Source organism: Sipha flava, unplaced genomic scaffold (genome assembly GCF_003268045.1).
Source record: "Sipha flava isolate LNK unplaced genomic scaffold, YSA_version1 23_pilon_pilon, whole genome shotgun sequence".
NCBI classification, from domain to species: Eukaryota; Metazoa; Arthropoda; class Insecta; order Hemiptera; family Aphididae; genus Sipha; species Sipha flava.
In genome coordinates, this window is record NW_020272884.1 from 1,029,223 (window position 1) to 1,043,508 (window position 14,286).

Sequence of the window (14,286 nt, forward strand, 5' to 3'; positions counted from 1 at the left end):
AAAGAAAAATATACCTGCATTTTATTGGGATTCTATGAATTTAGTATCTACGAGTCGGTGAAAAATTATTGTTCAGCGCACCCGCACAACGAGCGAGTATATATAAACTTTTCTTATACCAATACAATATTATTGCATACGTCAAATTTTTGTAGTCTCCGTAGTCCAAATATTATTATTTTATACCATCGCTTCCATCGTGAAACTAAATCGGAACTCTTCTCGCAGCCAGATAAAGTACATATGTGAAACTCATTATTATTTGTACATGATATTATACAGCATTGGCTGTAATAGACTTGAGAAGTTTCAATAACTATTATTAATACAGCGGCCTAAACTTATATATAGTACCCAGTGTTGGTCTGGCTCATGATTGGGTATCCGGAAAAAATGTACAATGTTGTTCTAAACAACATAATATTGAAATGAGAATCGATTCTACGATTCAAATCTACAAATTTTATTAGTTTTTATAATTTTTCAAAACCAATATTATCGGATTATAATTGTATTCTTGAATGTGATTGTTAACCAACACATTCAATTGTTCAGAGTATTTATGTTTAATATCTAAATAAATAAACGAATAGTTTACGTATATAAATAATAAAATAAATAAAAAAATAAATAAATGCTTATCTTGGAGTATTATTATATTGCCAATGTATATATTAATCTAGTTTTTAAATATTAAATTATTGAGTAAATTTTATATTATTATAATTACTAATGTAGTATCACATGATATATGTATTTCTAAATTATGTAAATTTTGTACGTAAATTGTATACAATGATTAGAAAGATCTCTATAGATTATAAACCATAGATTAATCGCACGACATAATTAATCTAAAATTACAAAATTGTCCTGATCTAGTATAAAGATAGTGGTTTATAAAAGGGACTGATCTGTTACTGGGGTCTCAATTTTTCACTTGTTACTTGTACGACTAGAGATGATCCGTATTTGGAGAACAACGGTCAAACTTTTCTCTTGTTCAAATAATTAAAATATTATACTGTAATAAATACGTCAACGTTGAGTTTTCATTTAATTTATTGGAGTTGATTTATTTCGACGGACTTACTACACTATTATTATAATAGAGTCGCAATTTTATTGAATTTACATATAACTAACGATGAATTCGAAACCGGTCGTAATTTAAAAATATAACATTACTCCAGAATAAGCATTTATTTATTTATTTACATATTTATTTCAATACATAAATTATTTGCTTATTAATTTATATATCAATATACGATTATTAACTATGTACTATTTTCACCAACTTATTTTACTTTTTATTATTTAAATTTATATACGTTCGATTTTGATCAAGAGACGAAAACTATAGGGGTCATACTTGATTCTATTGTATCATGTCAATAATATTTCAAAATTAAGATTAAAATAACATAATTTTAATATAGTTCAAGAAAATAATTACTATCATTTTTCATATTAGCATGGTTGCTTTTGACCCTTATTTTAAGAATAAATCTCAGCACTCTCGGCGATCGTCGGGTATCTAGTTGGAAAAATATTAAAATTATGCTAAAAGTTCCACCGTCAAATGGTGCATATCTTTAACGTTCTAGTCAAACAAGTTCATCTCCGTTAACCAATTTATTGTTCATATATATTTTTATAATATATATTGTGAGTGAAAATATATGCAAATTAATAAGAATAATTACATAAGCACACTTTACAATATGTTTAATTTGTTTTCAACCAGAATCACGATATAGCTTAATAGTAAAATACAAGTTTAATCACAAATATTTTTCGCCGTAGGAATTGCGTGAACCGTGAATATCCGTTCTTAAATAATTTCTATATTTGCACGAAGTTCGTTTGTACATACATTCGTTATTCTTCATGTAAAGAAGTAAGAGTAAGAAATAATACTGCATCACGGAGAATAATAAACTCAAAAATTTGGCACCGTGAATACGTTCATAATGGTTTGATTTCAAATATTTACATTTGTAAACATGTTTGAAAGTGCGTACGACAAGATGGTAATTTTTATTTTTATTTTTCACTCCGAATTTTAAATTCATGTAACATTCCAAACACAATAAATTCAGCGATACACTTTGTACCTTGTATATTATTATATTATATTATTCATACTATGCATACTATATTTATTATACTTTCGTAGATATCAATTTACTTAAAAATGTATAGGAACATTTTGGATTTTGAACATATTTTATTGACACATATCATGTGTGAAACTTTCAAGGAACCCAAATGAATTATTCATCTTGCAATAATGTTATACTATATACTATTGCAATCCATTGACAGTTTACTGTTTACACGAGAAAACACGTGCGTAAAAGTTATTGGTTTGATTTTTCTGCTTCGTAAAATAGTTAAACTATATTGGTGATGACAATGTAATTGATTTGCAATCATATTTACTATTGCCCGAATGATATGATTTAATACGATACGTTAAAAAATTATTAATTCAACAAACGATAAATACAACTTTTCCTATGGCTCTTCGGTTTCTTAAAAAAAAAATTTTTTTTACGGTGACAGACAAAATTATGAAAATAAATTCCTAGTTTTATACATATTGTAATACGTTATTTTCGCTTCCATTAAAAAAAAAAAATAAAAAATGTCTTTCAAGAAGTATTACTGTATAACTTTAAGTCATTTTTTTCTACATTCATTAAAACTTTATTACAGACGAAAAATATTCAGAACTTGAAAAAAAAAAAAATAAAATAGGTATCTACTATAATATGCGTATACGGGTTTTGATTTTACGAAACCTATTTTTTTCTTACTTTTCCCTCTATCGTTCGCTTAAAAATGAAATATTTGATACCAATTCACTTCATCGATATCGTTAAGTCCTCGAACCCTATGTTTTTGCTCCAAAATTTTAATCCGAAAATATCTGGGGTAAGCACCGTAGATTTCATTAAAATTTAATCGCTTCGGATGAACAAAAAAAAAATCCCACGGACCGTATCGTTGTAATGTTTACAAGAATCGTATTTTAGAGAACAAACTATTATTAAAACGCTTGTATTATACTGAATCACGAACGGGTATTGGCATAGAGCTACAGTTAGTCATATATGCGAATTAGGTCTCAGTGGTTTCAATAAAACCATTTAACGTTTAATTTAATAACATTACGACCATGTTTGAAGGCTCTATTATTTTCTCATCGTGTTTTTTTTTTAAAATATTTGACGACATCACGTTTTTGGACAACCAAAATTTTAACATTTTCGTACAACGATAGTCGAGACGGCAGCAGCTGTGTAGGTCAGTATTAGAGGGCACGTATGATCTACGTCTCGCGATCGGATAACTAAGTATGCGATGGTTGGAATCAAAGAAATTAGCTAGTTTCAGTGTATCTGAAATCGAAGAAGACGAAAAAAAAATTGTATTATGTGACCAAACACTTGGCTTTTAAATGAAAATAATATTAAAATTTTATTAGTGAATAATATTACAAAATAAATTAGGTATGTCCTATATTATGAATTAAAACTTCTAACAAAATATTAAACATTACTCGAGTATAAAATATTGAATCTTGTCGAAGTATCTGTACAACGAAACGTTCAAAGGTGGGCCGAATGAACGGATGGGAGATAATATTAACAACTAGAACCCATCTCAGTTGGTCTTAAAGCAAGAAGAGCTTAATGTCCGAATAAATTATACGCACGTAGCGCTCGGTGTTAGAATAGATTCCGAGATAAGATATGACATGGCGCGGGTTCGGGTTTAGTGCGAAAACCGTCTACATCAAAGCCGTTGAAAACATTCAACGTAGAGGCTTCAAATGTCGTCAAAGAAAAAAACCGATCCAACGTGTGCCTGTTGAAGCGATAAAATGCTGTAAAACGTTTTCCATCGAATTGGTCTGATTTTCGTGGTAAGCCATTAACGAAATATAATCTCTGGCCGACACAAAACGCCGGACGACTTGCTGAGTTCGTTTGTACGTTCGACTATACCGCCTTTTATCGTCCGCGTTCGATGCACTTGTTCGGTCCTGTGCGCGTGCGAGAATGATTATCGTAATCCATTGTGAACGGGCGACGGACCACGGGACCGACGGGGGATGGTTTCTTTTTTCACTCAACATATGCACGTACTTTCCGGAGACGAGCCTTGACGAGCGCTCTTCATGCAGTGCATATTGCTCGCGGACGACCAAAGATTGACCGAGTCCTACCCCGCACGAGTACGCGTTCTTTCCGTAATTTTTCGCATCATTATGTATGTGAGTGTGTGTGAGTTAGATACAGCACAAGGAATAAACCAAATCGCTAATGCGCGCCCGAACGATAGTTACCCTCGGGGATTTTGATTGGAAATAATTATTTTTTTCGTCCGCTTCGAAAGTGTCCAAGATCGCACGTATTTGACACGTACTTCAACAAATTTTTATTATTATTATTATTACTATTATTGTTATGTGCATAAACTCGAAAACCCAAGCGCCTATGTTGTATTGCCTACTTGGTCGGAGATCGCCCGCACGTCCACCGAGTGGTCGTCTTTATTTCAACGCTAACAGTTCCGTAAGCCTATTCAGTTGGAAATTAGATTTATCATACACAAGTTTGAAACGCGTTCGGGTCGGGAAATACCAAAGTGAAGTGAACTATTCGACAAAGTATTAAATTAATGAATTTCCTTAAACTCCTCCTACGTATACCTCTGTGCGTATACATGTATATTTTATACATAATATATATATATATACATATTTTGTACGTATATATGACTAAACGGGTGAGGTCAGTACTATCGTCGTTGAATGCATGTATATATTATAATGAAACATGCAGTGAAAAGACAAGCATAATGAAAATTAACGTTTTAGCGAGTCTAAAATGCTAATAAAGCTGACAGTAACTAATGTCTCAGATACTAAATGGCTAAAAGAATTGTCTTATTTATTCATTTCGAGTATAAGTATAAACACACAAATTGCGCATTCATTTATTTTATTCTTTTCCATCGAAACACTAACTATCACTGATATCAATTATTAAATGCGTATGTATTATATAATGTAAAGTAAAATTACGTATCGGAAAATACGTTCAGAAATATTTGAAATATTATTCAACATCCGAATCGCTTAAAAACAACTATGCTTTTTTTTAATTATTTTATCAGATGTGAATTATTTTAATTTACGTTTTTATCATAGGTTTTTATGAATGTGTATTATATTTTTCCTATTTAAAATACGATCGAAATCAACACGATATTATAAGTAATGTTATAATTCTAACTTGGTAGTTTTAAAATCCGTTGAAAAAAGTTAAGTTTTAATCACTCTAACAATAAATCTAGCTGATTAGTAAATTAGGTTAGTAAATCATCTAAGTCTACCTGTATTTTAGTTATAAGCTCAAAGGATAAATATATATTTTCTAACATTAACTATAGGGAATGTGACTGAATGAATAATAATTTCCGTATTCCGTTTAATCTAACTTGACAATGCAGCGTGTAGTTAGGTTTTCTTTTGAATGCTTGAACCATTCTACATACACGGCCATTTTATACGTTTAATATGTAATATTTAACGGTCCGTAGGAAAATACAGACTTAAAACCTCGCAGAATCTATTTTTTGTAGCACGTGAAAATCGTCGAACAGCATTTTTCACGAGGGTCCATTAGAATATGTTTGTATAATTCACTGCAGCGCCGGCGGTAGCAGTGAACATTCGAAGGGATGTGTAAAGGCCTGATCATTTATGGGTTTTGCACTAGTATTATTTATCGCATTTTCGGCCGTTAAAAGCGATTAGTTTAAAATATATTTGCGACTGACAGTAATATATTATATATAGCATGGTAAAGCTTTTATAATGTTCAGTTAGCTAACATCTCTACGCGCTATTAAATTATTGTTCACGCGCTTTTAGTCTCATAAAATCAAACATTATCAAACTCCACCAATGAATTGGTTGATTACGCAGTTCGACTGTTTTATAATGATATCGAATAGAAAAATGTAGGTATCACGTGATATTAGTTACAATATATGTAACTTTCAAAACGGATAAATACAAAATTATATGAATTTCCGTCTAATGTATTCATTTTTTACGATTAAAAGATTTTACATGTGTTTCTTTATCAATGTGCACGTTCAATACAATATTTTAAGCTTATCGATGTTTTTGTAGGCGATAATCATTGATATTTTCATTAATCTAGATCTTTGTATAAAATTCTGAGCGAAGCGTACCTTGATGCAATAGTTAAAAAATTACAGTTTCTCTTATTTTTCCTATAAAAACATGTCGGGGAAGTTAATTTGCTCCAAAAGATTTCCAAAGCAGTTTCTTAAAAAAAAAAAAAATTGACACTGATAGTATTCCTAATATACATTTTTTTAATTTTACCAGAATAGTTACGTGAAACACTAGAAAATATAATTCAGTGTTTTTTTTTCGACAAACATCTTTATATCTTGTAGTAACAAATAAATTTGAAGAAGTATTTCAATTTTAAAAAAATAATAAATTATATTACCTAAACTATTTTATGAATTTTAAATCTGAAGATTTAAATTTGTAAAAAGTTAATAATATTTCCAAAGTTAGAAACACGCTTCTATTTATTTTGTTTATGAAAATGTACAATGTACATACCTATCAATTGAGAAAATAACTTATCTAACAAGGGACCTATGATACTGATGCTGGGTCGAGCAATTTTATATTTTTATATGTTTCTAATTGGCAATGATATTAATATATCAAGTGTTTCCTTATGGGTTCATTTATTGAAAAAAAAAAAAATTGTTTATTTGGTTGGGTTAGGTCAGGTTATGTTAGTACTTGAATCAGCAGTAATATATGTACTAAAATCGAAATGATATAGAGAACTTCAGCATGGCCACTGAGCAAGGATGACACGTAAAGAAAATGTTAGGACAGGTTAGGTTAACTGGGTTCGTTTGGGTTGAATATGGCAAACGTTGTACATCGTTTAAATATTGTTATCAAATATGTATCCGTCGGGCTATATGTACATGGTTGAATGCATTACCGTTCGGATACACTATTACGATGTTAATCGGGCAATAATCTCCAGCAATTACTGATAAGTACACGGCTATGATAATTTGTATGTACGTGCACTATGTGCACCACAGTACTTGATGCATAAGATACTATTTTACTACTGCTATCCTCGAGAAATTCCCGCATTGAAACAATAATCCACTTTGTATCCATCGCTGCATATGCTCTTATTAATCATTCATTCGTTGTTCAGTGTGTTTATCGAAAATTATTTTAAATCCGAGATAACATTTGTGAACCATGGCTACTTTATTCGTTTCGTGTAGGTACAATGCAAACACATCTACACAAATTAATTACTTTTTATACGATTGGTGTTATTCAATTTCTCAACATTATTCAGTGGGATAACACAATCAATTATCAAATTACGATTTCTAGACGATTGTCCGTTTTACTTCAATATTTCATGTTGTTATTATTATTTTTCAACACAAAATTTTTTCGACGTTTTCCGATGTTTATATGGTTCCAAATTCCGTATTTAATTACAATGAAATCACATTCAATTAGTTAATTGTCATTTCGTTTATGTACCTACGATAATTATGATAGACTTGCATGTCTGTTTGATATTAATGTTAAACCGATTCACAATAGATTTTGTGACATAATAATTAAAGAAACATGATGATGTTTTTCAATATCAAGTAGGGGGAAGTTTTTGATGATATTAGAAGTTAGTAAAGAATAAAAAATACATCAAAATATGAATAATCAATAATGACGGTGTTAATATTCGTTTTTCTACTATACATACAATGTAAAGTATCGATACCTGGGACCGAAATCAAAATAGAAGTAAGACATTATAGCATTTGTTATTTCAAAGTTCATGAATACATTATGCTTTCCATACATTTAAATGCTTTGATAATATATGGATAATTTAGATATTTAATCTACAAACTCACAAACGGTATTACTTTCTTCTATAGGGAAATGCTTTTGAAAACGTTTTTCAGTGCACTGCAGGAACCAAAGGTAATAGACAGCGCATGGTTGCACGAAAAGTTTCTTAACGTTATTTTAATTATTATTTTCGAGTATTTCTTCCTCTCTCTGACTTTCTTTGGGTAGTAGAACTTTGACTAGTAAACCCTATGAATGGGAAACTACTAAAATAAATAAAGGAAGTCAGCTAGTCATAGAAATGAAAAAAATAAGAGTAAGGAAATAAGAGAGAGAGAGAGAGAGAGAGAGAGAGATAGAGACAGACAGACAGACAGGGAATGATTGAGAGAGAGTGCAAAAGGGGAATGAAGAAACAGAGATACTTTTTACTTCCTTATCTCCACTTTAGTCACAGAGAAAGTTTTTCTTAATTTTCTTTCTTTTTCTCATGTATATACTTAATATTTCTCTCATCGTAATATAAAATAAACAAAGTAAAATATTTGTGAATGTGTGACTTTCACGTACCGGAATAACGAAAAAATGTTTAGTTCAAGAGTTTGATTAATGGTTTTATATTGAGTTTTTATTATATTTTTAGTCTGATAGCAATTGTTGTGTTTGAAAGTGTATTGACACAACCATCGTCTGGATATTGGGGGTCAAAAAAAATGAACTAGGGTCCAGAAACACACAACGCGTTCAATGGCCAATCATAATCAAAAATGATATGTGTCACTAACGCGTGTGATTCGCGATATTATTTGCTTTCCAAGCACGAGCAACTGTGTAAAACATCTGTTACACCGTATCAAACATTGCCGTCAAATCACAGGTTCGTAAATGGTAATTTAATAAATTACATTACGAGCCTCACAATAAAAAGGAATGTACAAGTTCCATCATAGTTTGTAATCAATTGGACGTTTATCATTAATTTCACGTGACTATACAAAAAAAATCTGCATAGATTTCGCTATTGGGTTTTTATTATTATCGTTATTATATTTCTATATCCTATTATTATTATTCAATTTCGAACGGAACAATGAGTATATGAATAGGTACTTGGATAATTAACAACGAAGATTCGTATCGCTATTCAATCGATTTCTTCTCAAACTTTTTCATTTAATCACGATTTAAATACAAGATATCGTTTCGGAAATCAGGCATAGTTTAAAAATCAAACGTAAATTACTTACAAAAACACTAAAGCACGATAGATAATTACCGATTATGGTTATACTTTACGTTAAACATAGCATCGTAATACATGAAACTTTATTGTTTATCACAATCTGCAGTATTTTTTTAGTTTTTTTTTAAAATATTATATTTGTTTATGTTTTTATCACTGAATGTGAAGGACTTAATATTTTTAAAGAAATTACGCCGAAAATGCAGTTGTGAGAAACATAGACAACTTTTTAGATTTCAAAATAAACACGTGAATGTAATTTTCCAAGTTTCAACAACCAGTTTAATCATAATAGTTCGGTTTTCAATTTTTATTTAACAGTTTTCTCGACAATGATCCGTAGAAACAAATTAAAATATTATGAATGAAATTAAATAGATTTGCAATTCGTAAAACTATGTATAGTATTCGCGTTGAAATCCAGAAATACTAATTTGATAAAATGAAAATACTAGATATAACATAACCCATTCATACTCTAGTTAGCCATGTAAGATATTATACAGTGGGTGACTTTTCCGATTATAATATTCATATTATGAATTAAAAAATATTATACAATCATTCCATTGATATACAAAATATATAAAAACAAATTGTACAAAAAATTCCGTGTAAAAAATAATAATTCTTAAAAAAAAAAGATATGATAAGAGGCTTGATATTGGTGAGCGGAATATGGTAGCTGTTTTTAGACGCACAGTGACCGTGACGATTAGAAACCGATCATCGGCCATTCCACTTTTTAAAAGAGACAACCGCTCATAATGAAGAAAACGCCAAAGAACCCATCTATCTCGTAATGTTTACTTTTTTCAAGTCCCACAAACAAAAACCAACATACAAACTATCATACAACTAAGCTAACGATCTTGGACGTCAATGCCTTAACCTCAAAAAATAAAATTAAAATACATCTTCTAGATGACTGAAATATGTGTAGAAATCTGATGACCATTTTAATGACAAATAAAAACATTTGCATAAGCAAAACAATATATTTTTGACTTTTGTACGTCAAGTGCCGTCGGAAAGTTATAGTATTTAGGTATAGTAATATTTTATCATAACTAATAACAATTCAATGGTTAGGTAAATTAAATTAGGCTTTTCATCAGTTGCAAACTCATCTTTCAATCAATAAACCGTTTGGAAATGAAAGAGTTTAATTCAATAACGTAAAGTATTAAACCATATATTTTATCAATTAACTGCTCCAAAATACATGTATTTGCATCATGAATATATTTATATAAAAACAAAAACAATCATTTCAGTTGTAAACTTTTTTTTTCTTGTTTTTATTTTTATTTTTTAATCTCGTGAGATGAAATCAATGCACACGCATGTTTAACTCTCATACGAGCATCAGAAAACTCTGTTCGTGACTCCATAAACACGTTTATTCAGTAATAAAATTGTTTTCCTTTTTCCGCTGAACTGTGAAAATACGTGTTTTTTTTTTTAATAAAAACCGTTGCAGTTGCTGATCAAGATGAAATATGAGGCGTCGGTGCAACGATTGGATGACTATATCCAAGTCTTACCCGATAGACACAGACGGTGATCGTGTGAAATATCATATCAAGGGGCTTGGGTGTTTCGCTACAAACTGACTCCTGATGTCTTACTCACACAATATTCTAAACAAAACGCAATTTTATGTTTTTGAAGAGATGACTTTAACCTTGAATAAATAATTTTGGGGATGAAAAAACTACTGCTATAGACTGTTTGTATCATATCATTTAATGAATTGGTTGAACAAAATCAGTTTACGTTAGAAATTTCGTGACTATTGGCCATTGATGCTTTCAGGGCGGGGAATTTTGTAACTAACTCAACGATGCAACAGTTTATTAAAAAATTGTCAAAATTATTAAAATTTATTGCAATCGTTTCTTTACATTTGTTTGAGGACAGAATTTTTTCGTAAAATATAGTAGACTTCTTTGCTACGGTAGCTATGATACCGAACAATATTTTATTACTGTTTCTAAATAGAAAGAACAAGAAGTAAAAATAAATGTTTAAACACGGCGTATCGATTATGCAAAATAACACCAGCGAGCGTTCTTCGATTTATTACCGTTAACATAAATTGTTTTAAAAATAATATAATATTTTATCGACATAATAGTTATTCCCTAAGCATAAAAGTATATTGTTGTTGTATCGAATCAATATATGATTTATGGCAGTTTATAAGCATAATACAGCGGAAATGGCTTAAATGAAAATAATTATCCCGTGTTTTCCATCATAAAATGTCTTGGTTATGTGATAAATTGTAAGTATCGGTTTGATACGTATTAAGAAAAAATGTTATATTTATTTTTTATATTTTTGAAAAGAAGATATTTTAGTCACTTCACTGATAATAGTATAATTATTTGATAAGAAATTGAATTTTAACGCATTGGTTATACAAAATAACATCGATCGTGAGTACAGTGAATGTCTATGTGAAATAACATAATCGATTTTGTTGGTATAACAATTTAGGGTAGTGATATAATTAAAATTTTGACATGAAAATCAATATCATGAGGTAAGATAGTAAATATTTTCTCTGCAAAATGCACTAAGCTATACTAAGTATATTGCGTAACGATGTTTTGTATTGAAATTCATAAACATTTTATATGCGGTATGCGATCATTTATCTAGAGTTTATATTGGATTCAACGTTCGTTTCGCACTCTCAAACACCTGTACTGTCGCAAAATTGTATTCTATATCCTGTGACCATGCTTTCTGACGCGCACAACACCATCCCATGATGGGTCCAACTATGGTCGTGGTTCAATGGTTTCTCGCCCGAGCCTCGGGGGAACAATAAAAGATCAATTTGACCGTGATAATTATTTTCTGCGCTATTGATCTTATCCAATGAAAACGAAATCGTCGTCTCTGCCAGGTCCCATACATTTCTATGGCCGTATTCATCGAGTAAGCGGTCGGGCCACAATGCACGGGTTGTTATGTCATCCGCTTCAGTAAATGCTCTCTGAATAAATGCATGTACTTATGTTGTCGTTTCGGGTTTCGAAACGAGCTCAAATTGGGTATACGAAACACAACAATGCGATTACGGTCGATCGAATGGTTTGCATAACGCATCACATAGCGAAAACACACAATTAAATGGGCATAACGAAGTGTCGATTACGTTTTTCTATCGTCCACATTATTCGTTCCGTGTACGTAAATATATATATATATAACTTCATAGCTTATTTGTACGTTAATTCATTTCTAGGAGACGTAAATATAATACTAATGAATTTGCATTATGGAAATGTTGCACAATTTTGTTCGAGCACATTTCAGAAATATTAATTACGGAAGTATTCGAATCATTTCAAATTAAACTACAGCGCGTAACAGAGGAACGTATTTCATTTCAGTGCTAAACACTTTCCCGGGTAATATAATCGGATTATAATAATTAATCTCGTTTAACTAAATCGTCAATCGTTATAATCGTCATGATCATAACACCTATGATATAGATAAACACACATACACGCACACGTATATATATATACATTCGAAGACTCCAAAAACCGCACACTTTTTTAAATTCTTGTAACTTAAAACTGCATATTTTATAATGATATATAACTTATTATTTATACTACATATTTATTCAAAAACAATTTATTGAGGGACAATGTATATAGGCATTGAAAAATTTAAAAAAATATATAAAATGTTTCAGACTAAAATTTTTTGCCGACGTTTTTTCAAAAAATAAAAATATAAATAAAAATGTCTCCCTTTATTACTATCTTCTTCTTCTTTTTCTTAGGGTTTATTAGGCCTTTAAGACTATCCCGTCTCATAACCTTTATTAATATCAATAGTTTTAAAATCCATTTATAAAAGCACTTTTTTTTTATAAAAAAATTTATATTATTATTATTATTATTATTATTATTATTATTATTATATATTATATATATGTATATAAGCTATACGTTATACCACGCGTTTCGATCAAAAATGTACTGGTTATTTTTCGAGCACATCAATGTGCGATAAGATAAGCTTTTGAATGTAACAATTAACTTTAAAATTATATATACAACATTCATCTATACAAAATACATTATTATTGATATATTATATAGTGAGGTTTTTACCCACTATAAATGTGTGGTATTTGGCTGTACGATATACTTACCTGGCAATCCATAAAATGTGCGGTTTTTGTATATCAACCTTTTTGGGTTTAAAATCGAATGTGTGCGGTTTATAGATGCAACCTATATATTATCTGGCGTTTGATTTACGGAGATTTGATCTCATTCAGTCACATGTCTATTAAATATTTGAATAATGAAATAATAAAAGTTTAAATTAAAATTAAAAATTAGTAAATGGTTAATACTCGTTCGTTGATATATATAAACAAACAGTTTACGTTTAGAAATATATAAACTAATGCTTGAGTTGCCTAACCTGATTTTCATTAATTTTTAATTTTTAGCCAGTCGTAAATATAATAATACTCCGAGCTAAGCATTTATTTATTTATTTACTAGCGACCAGTCCCGGCTTCACTCGGGTATTATCTAGATCTGCAATAAAATAAATTAGTAGACATTTGTGATTATCGGGTTGATGTGGTAGCATGTACCCGGCTAAGTGATACACTTGCCCTTTAATTTTAAACGTAGGCATTAAACCACGCTCAACGTCTTGCTTACTCTTGAAAAACGTAATTTGAAATGCGTTATTATAACGGCGTATATTGCATATGAATTGTTTAGATTTCGGGAAAACACCCGTTAGCTTAATTACCCGGCTTTGTACGGGACACTCTTGACCGGTGAGCCTCACGTTCCGTTGACGATTCTTCATCTCTCGCTAAATGTGCTCTTTTGGCATTCACTGTACTATGAATTATGTTCAAACGACGATGTCTTCCAGACATGACTTTATGATTTCCGTACAAATTGAGTACTATTTACTCTGTTTAATAAATAATAATAATAATCTTATTATCACGGTAACACACCACACAAGATCTAAGCATAATAGGGATGGACGTGGAAGGTCACTG

At 30.3% G+C, this 14,286-nt stretch overlaps 1 protein-coding gene and 1 non-coding gene across 3 annotated transcripts in view; one reads left to right on the top strand and one right to left on the bottom strand.

Annotated features, from left to right (window-relative positions):
• LOC112684014 (nucleolysin TIAR-like) overlaps positions 1 to 14,286 on the bottom strand; it is a 373,865-nt gene that overhangs the window by 330,392 nt on the left and 29,187 nt on the right. The window lies entirely within an intron of this gene.
• Positions 6,871 to 6,977, top strand: LOC112684064. Its single transcript, XR_003148648.1, has one exon. It is a non-coding gene; the product is annotated as a U6 spliceosomal RNA (small nuclear RNA).